The sequence below is a fragment of the Oncorhynchus clarkii genome, chromosome 22 (assembly GCF_045791955.1).
Source record: "Oncorhynchus clarkii lewisi isolate Uvic-CL-2024 chromosome 22, UVic_Ocla_1.0, whole genome shotgun sequence".
Lineage (NCBI taxonomy): Eukaryota > Metazoa > Chordata > Actinopteri > Salmoniformes > Salmonidae > Oncorhynchus > Oncorhynchus clarkii.
The window spans coordinates 10,996,310-11,018,941 of NC_092168.1; positions in this window are offsets into that span (position 1 = coordinate 10,996,310).

The following is a 22,632-nucleotide window of genomic DNA, read 5'->3' on the forward strand; positions in this document are numbered from 1 at the left end:
AACAATATAGATAGATATCGATTTTTGAGATATTGATGACATGTATTTTCATATTTTAGTATACACTTTTCATATTAACGCAAAATCCATGTTCTTTTTAGAATATTTCTCAGAAAAACACCTGTATCTCTGTGAAATGTCACTGATCATTCCGCACACTATTTATTTTCAAAGTCTTCTACATTTAATTGAATTTGGGTCATGTTCATTTAGTTTTTTGCAGCCCCAGAAACCACTTTGCAGAAGACCACCACAAAAATCATCAAAAGCCGTGTCAAGAAGCGGCACTGTCAACAGAGCTCTGCGCTCATTATCGTCGGTATTAGGTTATGAAATCCAACATTTTATGTATAATGTTAATGATACGTTACAACACTGAGCAATTCAGAACATAAAGAATGATATTTGTATTGGTCAAATGGATTTCATAATATAAGGAAGTGAAATTGTATCACCAAACCTGCCCAGAGTGGATGGACACCCTACATATTACATTTAATAGCCTTTCAAATGTCACTTCACTGGCTTAAGGCTATGCAACACCTTTTGAGCACACTATACACTAATTTTAATCAAAAGTCAGAATTGACTTTACTTTTGGCAAACCTTTAGGAGCAGTAGGGGAGCTACTCAAATAACACAGTGCAATGTGCAATTGATTCAAAAATCATATTAGAGGATATGGTGAAGATGCTTGCTATAAGACCAAATATCACATCATTACCAACAATTTGTCAATTAAAAACGATTGGGATGGAAGGCATGACCTGATACTGTATGCAACAACCAAAATCAACAGAAACTAAGTTGAACTGGAGAATTCTCTTCACGCTTCAGTTTTGTGCTACATAATAAATCCAGGATGTTGCACCTCTGTTTTGCAGTTCATTATATTTTGTTATTTATCTTGGAGGAAAATACATTTTCTTCAATCTCTGTTGAAAAAACGTTTCCTGGGGGTAGACGTTTTCCACACAGGCATTTCTATTCATTCCCAAGAGTGCAACTATGAGATATGGAGTTTGAGATTCTGCCAGACCCTAGCCTAGCCTAACCCTGCTACACAAGCAAATGAACTGAGACTTTGAGGCTATGTAATTGTCGTTAGAGGTTTTCATTTTGACAGTTGTTAAAAGATGCTCCTTGAATGCAGGTGAGGTGACTGCTACCTCAGCAGTAACACAGGCGGGTATCTGCACCAAACAGACAACCCAACTGCCTGGAACAGGCCAGGGAAATGTCAGATTTGCATAACAGCTACAAAATATTGTATTTCTTGTTTCCTGGTTTCTCCTCTGAGAATGGGGGACTGTGGGAAATGGGAGGATTAACTGATTTACAATGTTTTTTTTTTAAATATACTGAACAACAATATAAACACAACATGTAACAATTTCCAAATTGTTACAGAGTTACAGTTCATATAAGGTAATCAGTCAATTTAAATACATTTATTAGGCCCTATCTATGTATTTCACATGACCGGGCAGGGGTGCAACCATGGGTAGCCTGGGAGGGCACCCCTGCACACCCACTGGGGAGCAAGGCCCAGCCAATCAGAATTTGTTTTTCCCCACATAAGGGCTTTATTACAGACAGAAATGCTCCTCAGCACCCCCACCAGTCCTCCTCAGACAATCCCGCAGGTGAAGAAGTGGGATGTGGAGGTCCTGGACTGGCTACACGTGGTATGCTTTTGTGAAGTCGGTTGGACGTGCTGACAAATTGTCTTAAACGATGGTAGAGAAATTAACGTTAAATTCTCTGGCAACAGCTCTGGTGTACATTCCTGCAGTCAGAATGCCAAAAGCACACTCCTTCAAAAGTTGAAACATCTGTGGCATTGTGTTGTGTGTCAAAACTGCACATTTTAAAGTGGCCTTTTATTGTCCCCAGCGCAAGTTGCACCTGTGTAACGATCATGCTGTTTAATTGGCTTCTTGATATGCCACACCTGTCAGGTGGATAGATTATCTTGGCAAAGGAGAAATGCCCTCTAAGAGGGATGTAAGCAAATTTGAGAGAAATATGCATTTTGTGCCTATGGAACATTTCTGAGATTTTTATTTCAGCTCATGAAACATGGAACCAACACTTTACATGTTGTGTTTATATTTTTGTTCAGTATAAAAACATTACTATATATACTGATTGTTTCAAACAAAAGTACCAACACTTTTGCTGATGTTGTAGCTGAATTGTCTGAATAAAGTTTCATGTAATTTAGTCTACTTTTATTCCAGTAAAACACAATTTTCACCATGTAACAGAGATCCCAGTTTGTAAAAACTCAAGTGTAAAATTCAGGGAGGATCACTGAGAACTGTCACAAAGTAGTTTTCGACAATACCATCCAATAACATTGAATAACATTAATGTATTTATATAAAGCCCTTTTTACATCAGCAGATGTCACAAAGTGCTAATACAGAAACCCAGCTTAAAACCCCAAACAGTTATGGCCTAAACCACTACTCAATTAGCAATTTTAACACTGGCGAACATTGGCGACTGTTAGCAATGCTATACCTACTTTATGATAAACGAGACATTTTCTTTTTGAGGGTTGGCTTAAAGACATTTACTTTGGAGATTACATGAGGTAATACATGGCAGTGAATGTATTAACTTATTGCCTTGAGAATATAACTGAGACCAACCTACCTTACTGTTAACTCTAGAAATGGAATTTCTGCTTTACATCCAGTCTCCGTTTCATTATAGATGAAGTCTTTTTTACTTTTTATTCCTCTGAAAATGCTGAAATAACTGGTATGGCATTGAAAGCCACTCAGGTATGGCATTGAAAGCCCCCCCCCCCCCACCCGTTTATGCGGAGATTGGATCAGTCACTTAATTCTGCTACCATGGTTTAATACTACATGAAAGCAAAGTCCAAAGTGCCAGGGCCTAATGAGAGCTCTCATTATTAAGGTTAGACTATCTACTAAAGGACCATATGGATGGACCATATCTCATTTCGCTGTACTTATGATTGTGATCCATTGCCCTGGGGGAAACAGCAAGTGTAGCCAGTGCAGTGGACTGAGGAGTTGACATGTTTTGCAAACATGAGCTGAAAGCTCAAGGTTCACGGGTTTTTGTTACAGCTCTGAGGATCATTTATATTAAGGAACACATGCAGTACACTGCTTAATTACAAACAAAAATGCAACGTCTTACCCATGTATATCTTCAATGTTTCAGTATGAGAATAATATTGGGAGAAGTCACGGAAAGTGCACATCCCTTGACCTCCCAGGTAGTGCTCTACATATGTGAGAACATTAAGGAGCACAGTACATTACTTTCAGTGTATTGCTGCCAGTGGAGGAAAAGGTATCCAATTGTCATACTTGAGTAAAAGTCAAGATACCTTAACAGACTCAAGTAAAAGTGAGTCACCCAAGTAAAATACTACTTGAGTAAAAGTCTAAAAGTAGTTGTTTTTAAATATACTTAAGTATCAAAAGTGAATGTAATTTCAAAAATATACTTAAGTATCAAAAGTAAAATCCTATCAAAAGTAAATCCTATCTAACACCTTATATTAGGCAAACCAGACACCACAATTGTCTTGTTTTTTTATTTATGAATAGTCAGGGGGACACTCCAACACTGACATAATTTACAAATGAAGCATTTAAGTTTAATGAGTCCGCCAAATCAGATGCATTAGGGATGAGCAGGGATGTTCTCTTGAGTAGTACTTCAAAGTATTTTTTACCTAAGTATTTTACACCACTGATTGCTGCCAATCAGCTCCTCTAAGCTACAGTTAAGATGAATGGGAACTGTCACGTGCCTTTACACGGCACGTCGTAATTTGGGCTGAATAAAAAACGTTATTACGCATTCCTGCGCCTGTCTCCCGAATCATTCATACCAACGTGACAGGAAGAATAGAAACCAAGGCTAACAAATGCAACATTAATCGATAAAATATCAAATTAAAAAACAGAGGTTGTTGACAATGGGTAGGGTATCCAAGTATTGACAACCACAATTGGCAGAGCTCTTTATCTACAGAACAGTATAAAGGACATACCCAAAATAGTGCAAACTTCCCAACAGTATGATATTATTTCTGTCCTCATCCCCTCACCCGTGTGCAGACCCCCACCCCCAAGTAAAAGAAAGAAAGGTACTCTCTTCCATAAGCAAAGGAACAAAAGCTAAATGTCACAGGCTGAATCTCCTTTGCCAAAAATCATTCATGCGCAATTTCTACAACACATAGTGTCTTGTAAATAATAAATGCACTTTCTTTTTAAGAGCTTCTTAATATAAATTCCTCTACCTCTTCAAAAGTTCATGGGAGTGTCTGTTTTTCTGTGGCCGGCAGAAATAGCAAAGGCCTGTAACGCCAGGGGAGAACATTGACTGACTGAACCTCATCTGTTTGCATCTGACACACAGAATAACAGTCCAGTTCAAAACAACGGATGACAGAAGACAGCAGTGGGGTTCAGACAAAAGAAATGGGTGGTGAAAAAATACTTTTACATATAACATGTTTTTCCGGTTCACGAAGCAAAGTTTGCACTGATAAAGACAAGTTGTGTGTGTTGTATAATTAATAGCGAGGCGCTCCAAACGATTATTGCTTACTTTGTAGATGGAGACATTGTGATTAAGTGGACTGGGAAGGCTATATTTCACGTGGGGCACCTCTCCTCCTGCCTTGATGATATACCTGTTTGTTTGATGTCTTGATGCAGAGCGGGATGCCTCATTAGAGGACAGATGCTAACTTGTTATTGGGCTCGTAGGCTGTCAGTGCAGGACAGATGGGACGCACGCGGATGAAAGCCTGGGAGGGACTGATGACCCTCTTCCCCTCCCCATAAGCAGCACAAACACGACGGGAATCACACTCGCAATCCTCCCCCTGCTTTGACAGAGCCTCACCTGCCCTCCAGCCCCCACTAAAAGAGGGCATGTTCTGCCGCCAGCTGTGTACATCACCACCATGCACGCCATGCCACCCAGACGCGGTGAAGTCTGAAAACTCACTCCTGCCCTTAGAGGATTTCACACAGTGAGTCAGTGACAATGTTTTGAGGGAGGGTGGTGGTGGTAGTGGGGAGAGGGTTGAAAAGTGTGTCTGACTAGCTGGATCTTATCTCTAATCCAGTTATTTTGAGAGGTAGAATCATTGTTTGTTTGTGTCATCTTACCTTTCAAAGGAGGGGGGGACCCAATGAAACTACGGACTACGGAATGCAAGTCGAACGGCTGTTCCGTGTAAGGGAAGGGGGGAAGGAAAAAACAGTCTTAGAGCAATAACACATTAAATATACATTTTGAGACTGTGTAAGAATTTATCCAAACAGTCAGGCTCTCCACTAAGTGAAGAGCGTCACAGCCACTTCGTGCAAGAAAAGTTGAGGTTGCATTTAGTAAAGAGGTTCTGATCCTCCCGATGATGAAAGAACAGCATGCCTGAATAAACAGCGTCCCTAGGGAGAGGCCCTGATGCAGGATATTAGAGGCAGAATAAATAATGTTATCTTGCAGTATCATCGCTTGCCTGATCAACCTTCTCCAGTCATGATATTCGAGTGACAGGAGAGCAGGCACCTAAGCTGCTCATTAGCATTGGAGGAGTGATTGGCTAGCTAGATGAGGTTGAAGGGGAGCATGAACAGGTTAGCCAGGGGGCAAAGAGGGATGAACTGCATAAATATCGTAGAACAGTCACCAGATGCTGATAATTATAATTATAATTTGGGGGGGTGTGTAAGGGCTGACGCCGGACAGGAGAAGCAAGTACGGGGAATCAGACATTTATTCGGGAACAGACATAGAACAAGACAGGAACAGCATCAGCACACGGGTAACATGTACATATGAAAAACAATACAGCACCGGGGAACAGAGCTGGGGAACTGACAAACATAGGGGAGGTAATAAACAGGTGATTGAGTGAGTCCAGGTGAGTCCAATATTGCTGAAGCGTGTGACGAGGGAAGGCAGGTGTGAATAAAGTATGGTGGCAGGAGTGCGTAATGCAGGGCAGCCTGGCTGGCGCCCTTGAGCGCCAGGGGGGAAGAGCGGGAGCAGGCGGGAGTACGCTTGATAGCAAGGAAACTTCTTGAGCCAGCTAGGACATGGAAGCCCGACAAGCTGGCTTAGGCACCCCCGGTTACATCAGCGGAGGAATCCAAGGCCAACGTCAACAAAACGAGAAAACTCATGGGCCGGCTGGGCGAACAAGACCTGACGATCCGGCTGAGGCCCGACATGGGATGGGCGCCTTCCAAGCCACCGTGTTATGCGATAGAGCGCACCAGTGTCTCCAGTGCGCTATTCTAGTCCGGTGTGCTCTATTCCAGCTCCTCGCATTGGCCGGGCTATAATGGGCATTCAGCCAGGAAGGAGGGTGCCAGCTCAGCGCTCCTGGTCTCCAGTATACCTCTTTGGACCAGGATATCCTACGCCGGCTCTGCGTACTGTGTCTCCGGTGAGTCTGCACAGCCCAGTGCGTCCTGTGCCAGTGCCCTGCTTTTGCAGGGCGAAAATAAACATCCAGCCAGGACGGGTTGTGTCAGCTCTACACTCCAGACCTCCAGTGCGCCTCCACAGTCCAGTACATCATGTACCTTGTACCTCGGTACCTCTCCCCCTTATAATTTGGGATCAAATATGCTCTGAAAGCAAACATGTTGACATGAGTACCCTGATATCGGGGAATTTGTGCCATTCTGAAAAAATCTCGCCCTGAGGTGTGTGTCACCAGCCCAGTACCACCAGTGCCGACACCACGCACCAGGCTTCCAGTGCGCCTCCAGAGTCCAGAATGTCCTGTTCCTCCTCCCTGCACTCGCCCTGAGGTGCGTGTCCCCAGCCCGGTACCACCAGTGCCGGCACCACGCACCAGGCCTACAGTGCGCCTCTGCAGTCCAGAGCGTCCGGCGACAGTACCCAGTCCAGAGCGTCCGGCGACAGTACCCAGTCCAGAGCTTCCGGCGACAGTTCACAGACCGGGACCTCCAACAACGGGCCACAGTCCGGAACCTCCAACGACGGTCCACAGTCCGGAGCCTCCAACGACAGGCCACAGATCGGGGCCTCCAACGACTGTCCACAGTCCGGGGTCTCCAGCGACGGTCCACGGGTGAGTGCTACAAGAGCGGAGTCAGTGTAAAGAAGGGGGGCAGCGTCCAGAACCAGAGCCGCCACCAAGGTTAGATGCCCACCCAGACCCTCCCATATAGGTTTAGGTTTGCTGCCAGGAGTCCACACCTTTGGGGGGGTGGGGGGGGGTACTGTCACACCCTGACCTTTAGTTATCTTTGTTTTCTTTATTATTTTGGTTAGGTCGAGGGTGTATGTGTGTTTTTGTCTTGTCTAGGGTTTTTGTACATCTATGGGGTTTTGGTTTGTCTTGGTAAATGTAGGTCTATGGTGGCCTGAGTTGGTTCCCAATCAGAGGCAGCTGTTTATCATTGTCTCTGATTTAGGGATCATATTTAGGTTGCCATTTTCCATTTTGGTTTTGTGGGTTATTGTCTATGTGTAGTTGCATGTCAGCACTCGTGTTTATAGCTTCACGTTAGTTTTGTTATTTTGTTTATAGTGTTCTTCGTTTAAATAAAGAAGAACGTATTCATCTCATGCTGCGCCTTGGTCTCCTCGTTATGATGAACGTGACAGCCAGCTGGAGCATGGAAGCCCGACGAGCTGGCTAGGCACCCCCGGTTCCATTGCCGGCGACCCATGTCCAACGTTCCCACCAACCGGAACACCAGTACTCCCCAATGCTTTGTGTGATGGCTGCTGCGTTCTGTAAGGGCTGACGCCGGACAGGAGAAGCAGGTACGGGGAGTCCGGCATTTATTCGGGAACAGACATAGAAAAAGACAGGAACAGCATCAGCACACGGGTAACATGGACATGTGACAAACAATGCAGCACCGGGGAACAGACCTGGGGAACTGACAAACATAGGGGAGGTAATAAACAGGTGATTGAGTCCAATATCTCTGTAGCGCGTGACGAGGGAAAGCAGGTGTGCATAAATGATGGTGGCAGGAGTGCGGAATGCAGGGCAACCTGGCGCCCTCGAGCGCCAGGGGGGAAGAGCGGGAGCGTGACAGGTGCTTATATTTGTCCTATTTCACAGATGTACAAGTGCATAGTACGTGTGATTTGGAAATATATTTTTTGCATATCCCAACTCCCCCTTAGACACCCTCGGAGAGTGGGGTCACGGCCAATGGGACCTTCAAAAAGGCAGACATTTGACACAATTTGGAAAGCTCTTGCACCAAACAGCGTTTTGGCACTAATGTGTTGATGTACTATAGTTAGAAGCTGTATGTTTATTACTTTTCGGGAACAAGACATCATTCTAGTTCAAATGTGTTCCCGAAATGAAATTGGATTGACACTACATTTAAGCCACTCAGAACATGCTGGTGTGATCTTACATGAGTCGGTAATTCGTATTGTTCAGTCACTATGAACTGGAGTGGATTTGTCTTTCTTCTTAATGAAAATAGATCAAGAAAGTTATAACCCTCTCTTATTAAACGTGTATCAATGGCTTTTTGAGTAGTTTTAAAGAAAAATGTCATACGGAATAGCAGTTCAATGTGCAGCAGCTAGCTAGCTACTTGTTGAATATTGTAATTCACATAGGAATGTGACCTTCATTCTCACCAAGGAAAGTCCAGTTCGGGCCACTCCGATCCAGAATGTATTCTCTATCAGTGGGGCGGAATCTATTTATCTGTGAAATGTACTGCAATGATCTGTCATTTGATCCCTTAAATGGGCAAATTTGCTGGATTTTAGAATGCTGGCAATATTGACAGACATCGGAAAGAAACGACTAAGGTTGCAAGTGAAACTAGTCCAAAAGTGAATCAGGCTTCAGCATAAATATAGTCAAGCTGTGAACATTCTGTAACCTTTGTGGCTCCGAGATGACCTTTTCCATCTAATCATAACAGAGAAGTAGAACATTGGCACGGACAAAAGAGCTGAATGAAGTCCGCATGGTGGTGCTTTTGTAATGCAATGTAATTGATGTTTTCAAAGAACTACGACAAAATACCAACTCACGACAATAAAGCAATAAAGTGCTGTTTATCACGCACAGACATTAAGATACAGAGCATGTAAACAATGGCTGGGGATAGATAAAGAGACATTTTTAAAAAGAGACCAACAAAAATAAATGGTAGCCTCAGAGCTGCTTTCAGGCGACGCTAACGCTCCTCAATTCCCTGCCTTTTTTTTTACCTCAACAAAAAAGGTTGTCAACCGAGTAAAAAAAATACAAATCCAATAAATATTTTGGAATATAAATTAATGGAGTCGTTGTGACGGATGGTAGCAATAATTAGATCAGCAGTGGAACACAATGGTGTCTGACCTTTCCTAGTGCTTCTGACTTTGGGACATTTAGTTGTAGCTGTGGACAATTACCTCTCAGGTACTTCCTGCTGTGTTGGATAATAATACTTAATTAGCCAAACAGCAGAAAAAACTGGGAGGACTCGATCTGTTGGAACTGCAGTACTCGGCCGGGGTGTGCAGCGTAGTCAATCACGTCCACTCTATTGCCTCTTCTCATACCTGCCCAGTGGGATGTGCAGGCTGCACTGGTCTTAATCAGAGCCCTCGGTGGTATCAAGCTTTCAGGATATTCAGAGGTCAGGCCATCAGCGAAGAGGGAACTATAAGGGACCCATCTGTAGTGTTTTCCATAAGGGCCGGCCGTCAGCTAAATAGCCCATAACAGACTTACTGTAAGCAGGCTACTTTTCCACTTCATAAATTAACAAGGCTTCTTTTCATTTAAAAGTTTCCATTCACTAGTCAGAATAGTCAGTGTAGCCTTCTCCCACTAGAATTAACAATATGAATCTTCGAGTGATCTATTGATAGGACAGGCGCCTGTCAGTCACAAAGTGAGCAATGACAGGGAAACTGCTGGTTTGTCAGTCTGCTGTCTGTCCAACCTCTCGGTACCGGTGTTATTGTTGTATACTGTGGTTGGCTGCAGTCTAATTTATTTTCCTGGAGGAGGGATAACATGATGCTTCTCATCTTCTCCTGTGTAACTTTACATGTCCCATAAGTAGTTATGATGAGTTGAATTCAAATCAAATCACATTTTATTTGTCACATGCGCCGAATACAACAGATGTAGACCTTACAGGGAAATGCTGACTTACAAGCCCTTAACCAACAATGTTTAAGAAAATGCCTAAAAAAAGTAAGAGATAAGAATAACAAATAATTACAGAGCAGCACCAAATAACAATAGCGGGGCTATATACAGGGGGTACCTGTACAGAGTCAATGTGCGGGGGCACCGGTGTCGAGGTAATTGAGGTAATATCTACATGTAGGTAGATTTATTAAAGTGACTATGCATAGATAATAACAGAGAGTAGCAGCAGCGTAGATGGGGGCAATGCAAATAGTCTGGGTTGCCATTTGATTAGGAGTCTCATTTATTCAGGAGTCTTATGGCTTGGGGTAGAAGCTGTTTAGAAGCCTCTTGGACCTAGACTTGGTGCTAAGGTATCGCTTGCCGTGCGGTAGCAGTGAGAACAGTCTATGACTTGGGTGACTGGAGTCTTTGACAACTTTTTACTGCCTGGTGTAGAGGTCCTGGATGGCAGGAAGCTTGGCCCTGGTGATGCCTTGTGAATGTTGATATGATTAAAGGTCTTACTCACATCAGCTGCAGAGAGAGTGATCACACAGTCGTCCAGAAAAGCTGAAGCTCTCATGCATGTTTCAATGTTACTTGGCTCGAAGCGAGCATAGAATTTATTTAGCTTGTCTGGTAGGCTTGTGTCACTGGGCAGCTCTCAGCTGTGCTTCGCTTTGTAGTCTATAATAGTTTGCAAGCCCTGCCACATCTGACGAGCGTCGGAGCCGGTGTAGTACAATTAATTCTTAATCCTGTATTGACGCTTGTTTGATGGTTCTTCGGAGGTTGTTTGCCTAGAGTCCCTCTACTTTAAAGCGGCAGCTCTACCCTTTAGCTCAGTGCGAATGTTGCCTGTAAATCCATGGCTTCTAGTTGGGGTATGTACGTACAGTCACTGTGGGGACGACCTCCTCGATGCACTTACTGATCAAGTTTGTGTCTGATGTGGTGTACTCCTCAATGCCATCGGAAGAATCCCAGAACATATTCCAGTCTGTGCTAGAAAAATAGTCCTGTAGTTTAGCATCTGCTTTATCTGACCAGATTTTTAGAGACAGAGTCACTGGTGCTTCCTGCTTTAATTGTTGCTTGTAAGGAGGAATCAGGAGGATAGAGTTATGGTCAGATTTGCCAAATGGAGGGCGAGGGAGAGCTTTTTACACGTCTCTGTGTGTGGAGTAAAGAGGCCATAGAGGCAAAATAATTACAATTTAGCATTAACATTGCTTCAGTCTGCTTTCCACCAGACACTGGGAGATGAATTCACCTTTCAGCATGACAATAACCTGAAACACAAGACCAAATCCACACTGGAGTTGCTTACCAAGAAGACAGTGAATATTCCTGAGTGGTCTAGTTACAGTTTTGACTTAAATCTATTCTATATCAAGACTTAAATTGTTGTCTAGCAATGCTCAACAACCAATTTGACAGAGTTTGAAGAACTTTTAAAAGAATAATGGGCAAATGTTGTACATTTCAGGTGTGCAAAGCTCTTAGAGACTTTGGTGACACTTCTGTATTTAATTTTCAGTAAATTAGCAAACATTTCTAAAAACATGTTTTTACTGTCATTTTGGGGTATTGTGTGACGATGGGTGAGAAAATGTTTTATTTAATCCATTATGAATTAATGCTGTAACAACAACATGTGGAATAAGTCAAGGTGTATGAATACTTCCTCAAAGCACTGTTTATGTCCATGGTATCGCATCTGGACAAGCAATACATTTTTCCTAGGATTCGAAGCCCATGTCAAGACTTGCCAATGACCGCTCTAGTGACTCGTCAGTCAGATGGGTTGTTCGGCTCTTTTTGAACGGAACCGAATGCATCGGTGAGAGAGCTGTTCATCTGGCGCCATCATTTTCATACAGGCAATTTTTTTTTTACACCAAATATGGCGATTGCAATTTTAGATCAAAACACTTGGTTAAAATGCTGAAATTATAAAGTAGAATGATCATTCTAATTTTATGGTTGAAATACAGTGGGCACTTGGAATTAAGTTTTGTTTGGCATGACAATAAATGAAAGTGACAGTAGGAACCAACGATTTGGTCAGTGTTTCCCATGGGACCCTTATTAGATTTGAATAGATAGGTACAATCAGATGAAGATTATAGAATATTCTTTACCTTTTCCTCTCTGATTAAGAACAAGCTGTTGCACAAACACTGCTGATACACTCTACCACTGGTAACCGGCATATATTAGAGCAAACGTTTGCTAGCCAGCTGGCGATTAGCATTAGGGGCTAACAATTATTTTTTTTGCCACATTTGCAGCTACCTAAGTCCAACTAACTAGCGTTTTGCAGAAATCAAGTTACACAAAAACATGTGGATCTATATTAAGCAGTAAAGCAGGAAGGTGCATTGTTCTTGTTTAGAAATATCTATTGACTGCATGCTGTTTGGTCAATGCATGCAGGGTGAATCTCGAGCACGAGGAACTGCCTGCTTGATTGACAGTGGGTGGGTCTTAGTGTTCGCGCGATTGAGAACCATCCAAAAGAGTGCCGTTTGAAAATATTGCAGCCTGTTGCGATATGGATATTATGCATCTCAATATATCGCAAGTTCAATACCTGATTTGATTAATCGTGCAGCCTTACTGGTAGGCTACTGCTTTTTGCCAATTATCGGTAGGTAAATTAAGAAAACATTCATCATCTGGTCAAAAATATGATAAAAGAAACCAGATGAAGATTATAGATTATAGATGAAACAGATGAAGGTTATAAAAGCTAATGGCATGATAATTATATGGTATTATTAAACATATTGATATAGGCCTACAGATTTAAAGTGTCAACAACGGAGTATGTTGCTTTCTGTGTTGCAAAGCCCATGTTTAACACCTGATTCATTCTTCAATCACACCTGTAGGTCTATTCATGGGCGTCTGACTTTATATAAAAGTGGAGGTGCACAATCTGGCAGGGGTCTCTGGGGGTCATTCCCTGGATATTTTTAGAACCATTTTCAGCCAATTCTACTTTGTTTCTCAACAGGGAATCCATGTTTACTTGACAGAACACAACTTTTTCTCAAGTTTTTGTCACAAACTACATTGAAAGAGTAGATTTTATTTAGTTTTTGCCACAATAATTTAAAGAGTAGACTAGACTAGTATTTCTGACTAGATTACTAATCTACTGCCTTCCCTCAAAGTCCCACCCGCAGTGATTGATTGACAGGTAAAAAACAACCCTACCATCTCTGACTCAAACACACAATTCAAAGAACAATTGTGTTATACATCGTGGAAATTCATATCTTGCAGTAAAACTATCAATATGACTAAATCTCAAGAGAAGACTCCCTTGAAAAAAATATAATAATAATAAAATAAATAATAATAAAAAGGTTATCTGAAAATAGTCCTTGGCGATATATCCAAAACAACCAACACACTGAATTCATACATTTTCAGTAATTTTAAATGTAAAGTTATATTTCTAATCAACACATGTTTACCAATTTTGGAGGTAAAGTTGTTAAAGTATTCAATAGTTTAGATGTGTATTTCGGATGGAATCAAAGCATTAGAATGTACCAGAGGCCACCAAAACAGAGCTTGCCTCTCTAGACCCAAATCCACTCATCCCCTAACATGGGTGAAAAAGCTTTGCCAAAAACTCTTGAAACGATGAGACTTTCAACAACTCTGATGTATGTACAGTACCTGTGAGATGATCAGGGAAGGTAACATTATTACCGTGGTTTTAGGGGATTATGCCATTTTATCTCGATCTATAGATATACTGCATCTTGGCAGTAAATTCATTGAACATTTAAAATGCTTACTATTACATACTACGTACGGTAGTTAACATTGCTTGAAGCATATTGCCATATTGTTTGGCCATTCCATTCTGTCCATGATGAGCATAATTAAATGCCTTCTTCCCTTATTCAGGATAGTGAACCGACTCTCCTTTGTAGCATATTGCCCAAGATACCAAGATATCATACGAGTGAAAATACTTTGATTAATTGGGTTCCAAACCCATATCTTCAAAAATACATCCACTACTCCACGTCACGTCCTGACCTTAGTTCCTTTTGTGTGTCTCTATTTTAGGTTGGTCAGGGCGTGAGTTGGGGTGGGCATTCTATGTTTTGTTCTTGTGGGCCGAGACTAAGGTGGAGTGGGGTCCACGAGCCGCCACCGCGGACAGATGCCCACCCAGACCCTCCCCTATGGGGTTAGGTTTTGCGGCCAGAGTCCGCACCTTTGGGGGAGGGGGGGTCACATCCTGACTTTAGTTCCTTTTGTATGTTTCTATTTTAGGTTGGTCAGGGCGTGAGTTGGGGTGGGCATTCTATGTTTTGTTCTTGTGTTTATATTTCTATGTGTTTGGCCTGGTATGGTTCCCAATCTGAGGCAGCTGTCAATCGTTGTCTCTGATTTAGAACCATACTTAGGCAGCCTGTTTTCCCACTCTTGTTTGTGGGTGATTGTTTTCCGTTTCAGTGTTTTTCACCATGCGGGACTGTTTTGGTTTTTCTTTATTCGCTTGTTCGTTTGTTTTCTGTGTTGAGTGAAATAAACATGACGAACACTTACCACACTGCATATTGGTCTGATATTTCCTACTCCTCCTCAGAAGAGGAAGACGACAACCGTTACTCTCCAACTTTCCAACAAGTACTTGGAAAGACACTATAGTGCCCAGATCTGTGCTTCTATCCCCAAGTAGGCCTCAAATAAAGATATCACGACTGGTTGAGAAAGCTGCACTCAGTAGAAAACGTTGGCCTGATTGTAAAGGGGAGTAACAAATTGAAGAGTTCAGAGGAATGGGTGACAACATAATGTCATGTGAAAACATATCATTCACATAGTTTTTTAAAAGGTCAATATGCTTCAATATGATATAGGCACTCGAGCACAGAAAATGACATTTGTCAACCATCTCCTTCCTCAAGTTTCAAGTTGTGTTGGTCGTATGTACAGGACACATATGGTATACACCAGGGTTACCTTATTTGAACCCCCAAATTTTGAGTAAAATATTATATACATATTTTTTATTTTTTTATTGTTGGACAAAAGACTAAAAACACCAGAAAATCATCTCCAAGTCATTTTAAGTTTGGAAATCTGTTCCAAAGTATTCCCACGCATAATAGAGAGATATATTGTATGTGATCATATACAAATGTAAGCAAGGTTTTGAAATTATTATGTTTTAGTCAAATCACTTTCAGAATGTCATAGAGATTCATCAATATATCTCCATATGCATCAGAGTAACGTATTTGTGTGGGCATTTTAAAGCTTGTTTGTAGCATGTAAGGAGTGCAGGGTGAAAGTATTGAAGGATTTGGCTAGGCCGACAAATCTATGGATAGCATAATTGCGTCTGTCAAACAGGTAGGCCTACCTCTTGTTTTGTTTTACATAAGAAGAAATAGGCTCCAACAAATAGTTTAGTGAAGTCTAATTAAAATGAAGACAATTGTTGAAATGAATGACTTTCACCACCATTTGCTGTCTCCCTGTTTAATTATGCTGCAGCTGCTCCAAAACTGATGTCTGCCCGCTTGCCTGCACTCTCTCTTCTCATTAATAAGTTGATGATTTAAAACAGTGTCTGCCTCATGACATTGTAATACATTTGGGTCTCCAGTCTAGGGTTACAGAAAAACTCACATAGGCTACTACTTTTTGTACTGTAAGGCTGAGTGAGAGAAGTTATCATTGTTTTTGGGCAGAATCATTTGAGGTGTTATGTGTTGTTGGAGGTGCATCTTGTTCAGTTTACCTTGAAAAATGCTGCCCTCGCCACACATTGCGACAATATGGGCCCACATTCAGACCAAAAAGGAGGAGTTACATAGAGGATGTATACAGTTGACCTGGAATCAGAACGATAGCACAGACACTCAACTCACTAAATGGCTTCAGTCAGTCATCAATTACCTGGAGACTGTGCAGAATGTTACAAAAGCTCCCTAGTGAAATGTAATCTGCACTCTAGATGTAAAAACACGAGGTTAACATAATATCACCAATCTTCATGGTGCAATAGTGCTAAATGACTGAACTAATGAAAGCGTGTCTGCTTCACCAACACCTTTTGACTGGTCGTGTTTTGCAAGACAAGGTATTCTCAAATACAATTTACTCTGAGCTTGTTTTTTAGACAGGAACACTCCTGGACCAAACAGCAAACAGCAAACAAGCCCGTACGAACACAGGCGGGCTAACTGAACTTAAATAACCCCAACCCAAATCCCCCAAACAAGGAACAGGTGAAACCAATTAGACCAAACAAAACGAAAATGGGAAAAGGGACCGGTAGCAGCTAGTAGACCGACGACCGCCGAGCGCCACCCGAACGGGAAGGGTTGCCACCTTCGGTGATATTCGTTACATCTATAATTTACTGCAGGTACAATAGTTGGATAGCATAAATCCTTTCTGCTTGAGCTCCCCTCTGGGGACAAGTTCAAAATGAGTAAGTTCTGCGATTTTAAACATGTCATTTGACTTCCTGTTCTCAAGTGGTGGAGTAGAGTAAACCTTGCCATTAAATTAAAAGTCTGCGTCTCAATTGGAAACCTATTCCCTAGTGCAGTGGTTCCCAACCTTTTTCAGTTACCGTACCACCAACTGAATTCTGCCCGGAGTACCCCCTGAAGTACCCCCTCATGTGCATCTTACCAGTAGACACGTAGACCTATGGTCTTATGAGTCTTCAAGTACCCCCTGTGGATAGGCCAAATACCCCCGGGGGAGGTCCTAGTACCCCTGGTTGGGAACCACTTCCCTAGTGCCCTAACTTTTGAATACTCAGTTTAAAAGTAGTGCACCATATAAAGAATAGGAGGGGATTGAATGTCTCTGCTGTAACCAAGAAGCTTGATCTTGACATCTAGCCACTTTGCTAGCAATTTAGCAAACCAAATGCATAGCTGGACCCCTGAGATGGATATCATTTATTTGACATCATAGATTTCTTATAGTTATACTTAACTTAAAGGTATAATCACTTTGCGTTGCACTCACCCCCACCACACCATAAAATAATAACAATAATATATACAGTTGAAGTCGGAAGTTTACATACACCTTAGCCAAATACGTTTAAACTCCGTATTTCACAATTCCTGACATTTAATCCTAGTAAAAATTCCCTGTCTTAGGTCAGTTAGGATCACCACTTTATTTTAAGAATGTGAAATGTCAGAATAATAGTAGAGTGATTTATTTCAGCTTTTATTTCTTTCATCACATTCCCAGTGGGTCAGAAGTTTACATACACTAATTTAGTATTTGGTAGCATTGCCTTTAAATTGTTTAACTTGGGTCAAACGCTTCGGGGAGCCTTCCACAAGCTTCCCACAATAAGTTGGGTGAATTTTGGCCCATTCCTCCTGACAGAGCTGGTGTAACTGAGTCAGGTTTATAGGCCTCCCTGCTCGCACACACTTTTTCAGTTCTGCCCACACATTTTCTATAGGATTGAGGTCAGGGCTTTGGATGGCCACTTCAATACCTTGACTTAGTTGTCATTAAGCCATTTTGCCACAACTTTGGAAGTATGCTTGGGGTCCATTTGGAAGACCCATTTGCGACCAAGCTTTAACTTCCCGACTGATGTCTTGAGATGTTGCTTCAATATACCACACAATTTCCCCCCTCATGATGTCATCTATTTTGTGAAGTGCACCAGTCCCTCCTTCAGCAAAGCACCCCCACAACATGATGCTGCCACCCCCGAGCTTCACGGTTGGGATGGTGTTCTTTGGCTTGCAAGCATCCCCCTTTTTCCTCCAAAGTACGTTCATCTCTAGGAGACAGAACACTTCTCCTTCCTGAGCAGTATGACGGCTGCGTGGTCCCATGGTGTTTATACTTGCATACTATTGTTTGCACAGATGAACGTGGTACCTTCAGGCTTTTGGAAATTGCTCCCAAGGATGAACCAGACTTGTGGAGGTCTACAATTTAATTTGATTTTCCCATGATGTCAAGCAAAGAGCCACTGAGTTTGAAGGTAGGCCTTGAAATACATCCACAGGTACACCTCCATTTGACTCAAATTATGCCAATTAGCCTATCAGAAGCTTCTAAAGCCATGACATCATTTTCTGGAATTTTCCAAGCTGTTTAGAGGCACGTCGACTTAGTATATGTAGACTTCTGGCCCACTGGAATTGTGATACAGTGAAATAATCTGTCTGTAAACAATTGTTGGAAAAATGACAAACTATAGTTTGTTAACAAGAAGTTTGTGGAGTGGTTGAAAAACGAGTTTTAATGACTCCAACTTAAGTGTATATAAAATTCCAACTTCAACTGTATATATTTTTTTACGGTATTGAAAATCACACCATCGGTATTTCGAAATATACCGGTTATATCATATACCAAGCCTAGTTCTGGAAAGTACATTTACAGTATAGGGGACCATTTTAAAGGCATATTCATCTAAAGACAAGATGGAGAGAGAATACTGTTGTAGATCAATTCTGCCATTGATAAAAATGATATACAACTGAAAACTCAAGATTGATGTTAGTGAACGATGTCATATCCAGACAATTACCCAGACAATATTTTCAAAGACCTTCCCAAGGAGAGGAGGCAAATCCACCTCAGTCACCTAAGGGCATTCAACACTGAGAAGTATAACAAACCACAGACTGCAAGTTATATCAACATATTTATGAATAAGTGACATATCCTCCCCCCAGGCCTAAGGTGACGAAATTGACAGCAGTCTGCGTATGATAACTATCAAAGGACAAACACTTTAAGTAACATGAAACACATATCTGACGTCTTTGACAGTAGTGCAACCACCACCACAACAACAAAAGCACCCGAGTACTGTGTTGTCAAGAACTAAACAAGCTGGGGGCTTTCCATTTGACCATCATCACTTTATTCTATGTTAACATACACCGATAAGAACTGCCGTGATTACAGTGGGTGCTCCCTTTTAGCGTGGTCTTCCATGATCTGCTTTCTCTGATAAATTGCAAGCCAAGCTGACCTTTGGGCAGAATCCCACTTCATGGTGATTCCTGTGAGTAAAGGAACTTGATAGGGACTGAAAGAGGGGTCAGAGGTCACCTTGTTTCAATACTCCCAATTTAACTCCACATTAATTGTTGTCCAGGGTTTAAGTGGTTGGGGCTGAGCTGGCGTTTACTGTAAAACACATTGAGTGAATTTCCTCTTAACACAACATCCCCCTTACATGGGGGCCACACAGTACTAATACAGGAAGGCTGCTGCCAACAACCATTGGAAATTCTATGTCATTTGGATTATGCAAATGTTCATGTGAACCATTATGACTTCACTGTATTTTCTGTGAAAATGTTATTCAAATATTAACAAAATATTGTCATTGAACACATGATTGAATAATCAAATACAATTATATGACTGCTTCGCTGATAATAACCTGAGACTCATCTAAAAAAGGCAGATGTTTTTTTACATTCCGTTCAATGGTTGTGGAGAAGGATTGACAAGAAATGAATCAAGAAATGTGGTAAGGACATTTGAGTTACAAGTAAAGAGATCATACATGTGACTGTAATGTCAACTTCCATTCACTGTGAGAATGTATTAAGCCACAGTAAAATAGATAGCACAAACTGAAATTGATTTCCCTTGAGATATGAGTTTTGCCATTTTATGCTGTTACATGTTGTGGCCTTGTTGGTATTGACTGGCGTTGTCATATGTTAAGTTGTCTTTACTGTTGTGTAAAATTGAAGATTCATTTGTTCTCATAAACCTCTCCCATAATTCAACCTCAAGTTCACAGCCAATTGTTCATGTGAAGGGAATATTCATCCTACTATGAAGGCCTAATGGCTTTGAAGTGGGCTCTAGAGCTAAGAAAAATATGCTGACATTTTCTCCCTTCCCTAAATGGACATAAACAGGTGGTCAAATACAAAACTGACATTGCGCAAAGTACTATTTTGTATTTTTGACAGATGGTGCAAAGTGTGTATTTCTGGCAGTCTAAAATTCAATTTTGGCAGTTCTTTAATTCCTAAATTACAAGTAGTTTCACAATTATGTGATAATGCCAATTGATTACACCAGTAAATCCTGTCTACCTTCAAGATGAAGCACCTTACAATCAACAGCATTTAAAAAAAAATGCTATAATCCAGTACAGTAGAAAGTTATTTTCCCTTCACCCAAAGGATCCCCTCATCATTCAGAAGCTCTACTAGGGCACCTTGGGAATACGTACTGTAATTTGCTTCACAGGTCACTAGCATTACAAGGAAATACTGTGCTGTGCCTTCACTGGACCAGCTATTTTGAAGTGGAATAAAATGAAAACGTAGCCTAGTGCATCAAAGAAAACACGTTGACTGTGTGTGTTGGTAGACATCTTGTCCTTCATGGGCATACAGTGCTCCACTCCCAAAACCAAGGCAGCTTTGCCCACTTAATCTCACATTACACCTTTGCCAAATTCCTATGCCTTTGGACACAATTGCCAAAGATCTGACATGCTGACACATTAGGGAGTATCCACCATCCCTTGCCAGAATTCATGTGTCATTACCCTTGTTTTTCTTTCTTTTATAGACACAAACTTTGAAGAAAGAACACCTAAATCCCGTCTCTGAAAAGATCCCTCCGCATTCTCATTTGCACACAAAAGGAGCACTAATAAAAGTCTGACCTTGGCACCACGTTTAGAGGGGAATCTGTGATAAGCAGCATTTTAATCCCCTCTTTGCTGAGTGGGGCATCTGGTTAAATAACTGCCCTTTCACCCCTTCCCTTTGTAGTGGGTATTTCTGTTACTTCTGTGCATTCCATTGCAGATCCCCAAGACTTCAGATCCATCTTTTGTATAGCCGCAGTGTGTCAGACCCCGATCCTGATTCCCCTTCCCTAGACTAGAGCAGCATATTCCTGTACGTGTCAGAAATGGAATCCTTCTTTTTTTTTCAGTGAGGCCTCAGATTATAAAACTTTCTAGATGTTTTCTTTTCCCCAACTATTGGGACAGTTATGGTAGATTCTCCAAAACCAATTAACTTCTTTTTTTTTTCTTCGCCCTGTGCCGATGCTCCTTTGAACATCCAACTTTGCCCAACGCTTGGTGCTTCAAATCCAAGGTTTCCAAGGCAACCGGCATCACGCAAGATGCTGCAGCTTTACCCATCTTGGTTAATTCCACTAGAATCTCTTCAGCCAGGTTAATTACATAGAGATAAAAAACTGACGCGCTAATGGTAAAGACGTGTTGTGACAAATGGGTGGATTCCTATAATGAAGCTCATTATTCTTCAGTTGCTGTGTGCTCCGAATCTTGATACAATGTGAGAAAAGAGTTCAACTTGTACATATTTGATTCGACTAACTAGTAGCTCATGTGGAAATGAGGGATGATGCAACATGGATGAACAGAGTGACAGACTAGCAGACACCTTCCTGTACACTTTATCTGTCCCCGTAATTATCACAAGTTGAGTTTCACCACAGGAATACCCAGACATATAAGGTGCAGGAACACCAGGCTGCCGAGCTCTCATCAGTTCCATTTTATTGTAATGGGAGAAAGTCCATTCTTCCAGACACATTGGTTAGTCTGCATCACATCCAGGGCTATGAGAGGGGGAGGGCATATGGAGAGTTGATACAGGGCACATTTATGCACCAAAGGCGTTCACATGAATGCTTTAAAAACATTTTAATGCAGTAAGCTAAATCGGCGCTGCACAGAGTGAATCTTGGTAGTCTAAAACAAATCTACTTTGAAACAAAAGTATACACCTCACACATTTGGTTATGGGCTTAAAAAATAAAACACCTGTACCATGTCAGATATACAGTCCCAGTCAAACGTTTGGACACACCTACTAATTTCAGGGTTTTTATGAATTTATTACTAATTTCTACACTGTAGAATAATAGTGAAGACATCAAAACTATGAAAAAACACATATGGAATCACGTAGTAAGCAAAAAAGTGTAAAACAAATCCAAATATATTTTATATTTGAGATTCTTCAAAGTAACCACCCTTTGCCTTGATGACAGCTTTGCACAGTCTTGGCATTCCCTCAACCAGCTTCATGAGGTACAGTAGTCACCTAGAATGCATTTCAATTAACAGGTGTGCCTTGTTAAAAGTTAATTTGTGGAATTATTTCCTTCTTAATGAGTTTGAGCCAATCAGATGTGCTGTGACAAGGTATTAGTATTATATATATTTTTTATTTAACCTTTATTTAACTAGTCAAGTCAGTTAAGAACAAATTCTTATTTACAATACCCACGATACTGGGCCAATTGTGCGCCGCCCTATGGGACTCCTAATCACAGCCAGATGTGATACTGATGGGGGTGGTATACAGAAGATAGCCCTATTTGGTAAAAGACCAAGTCCATATTATGGCAAGAACAGTTCAAATAAGCAAAGAGAAATGACAGTCATCATTACT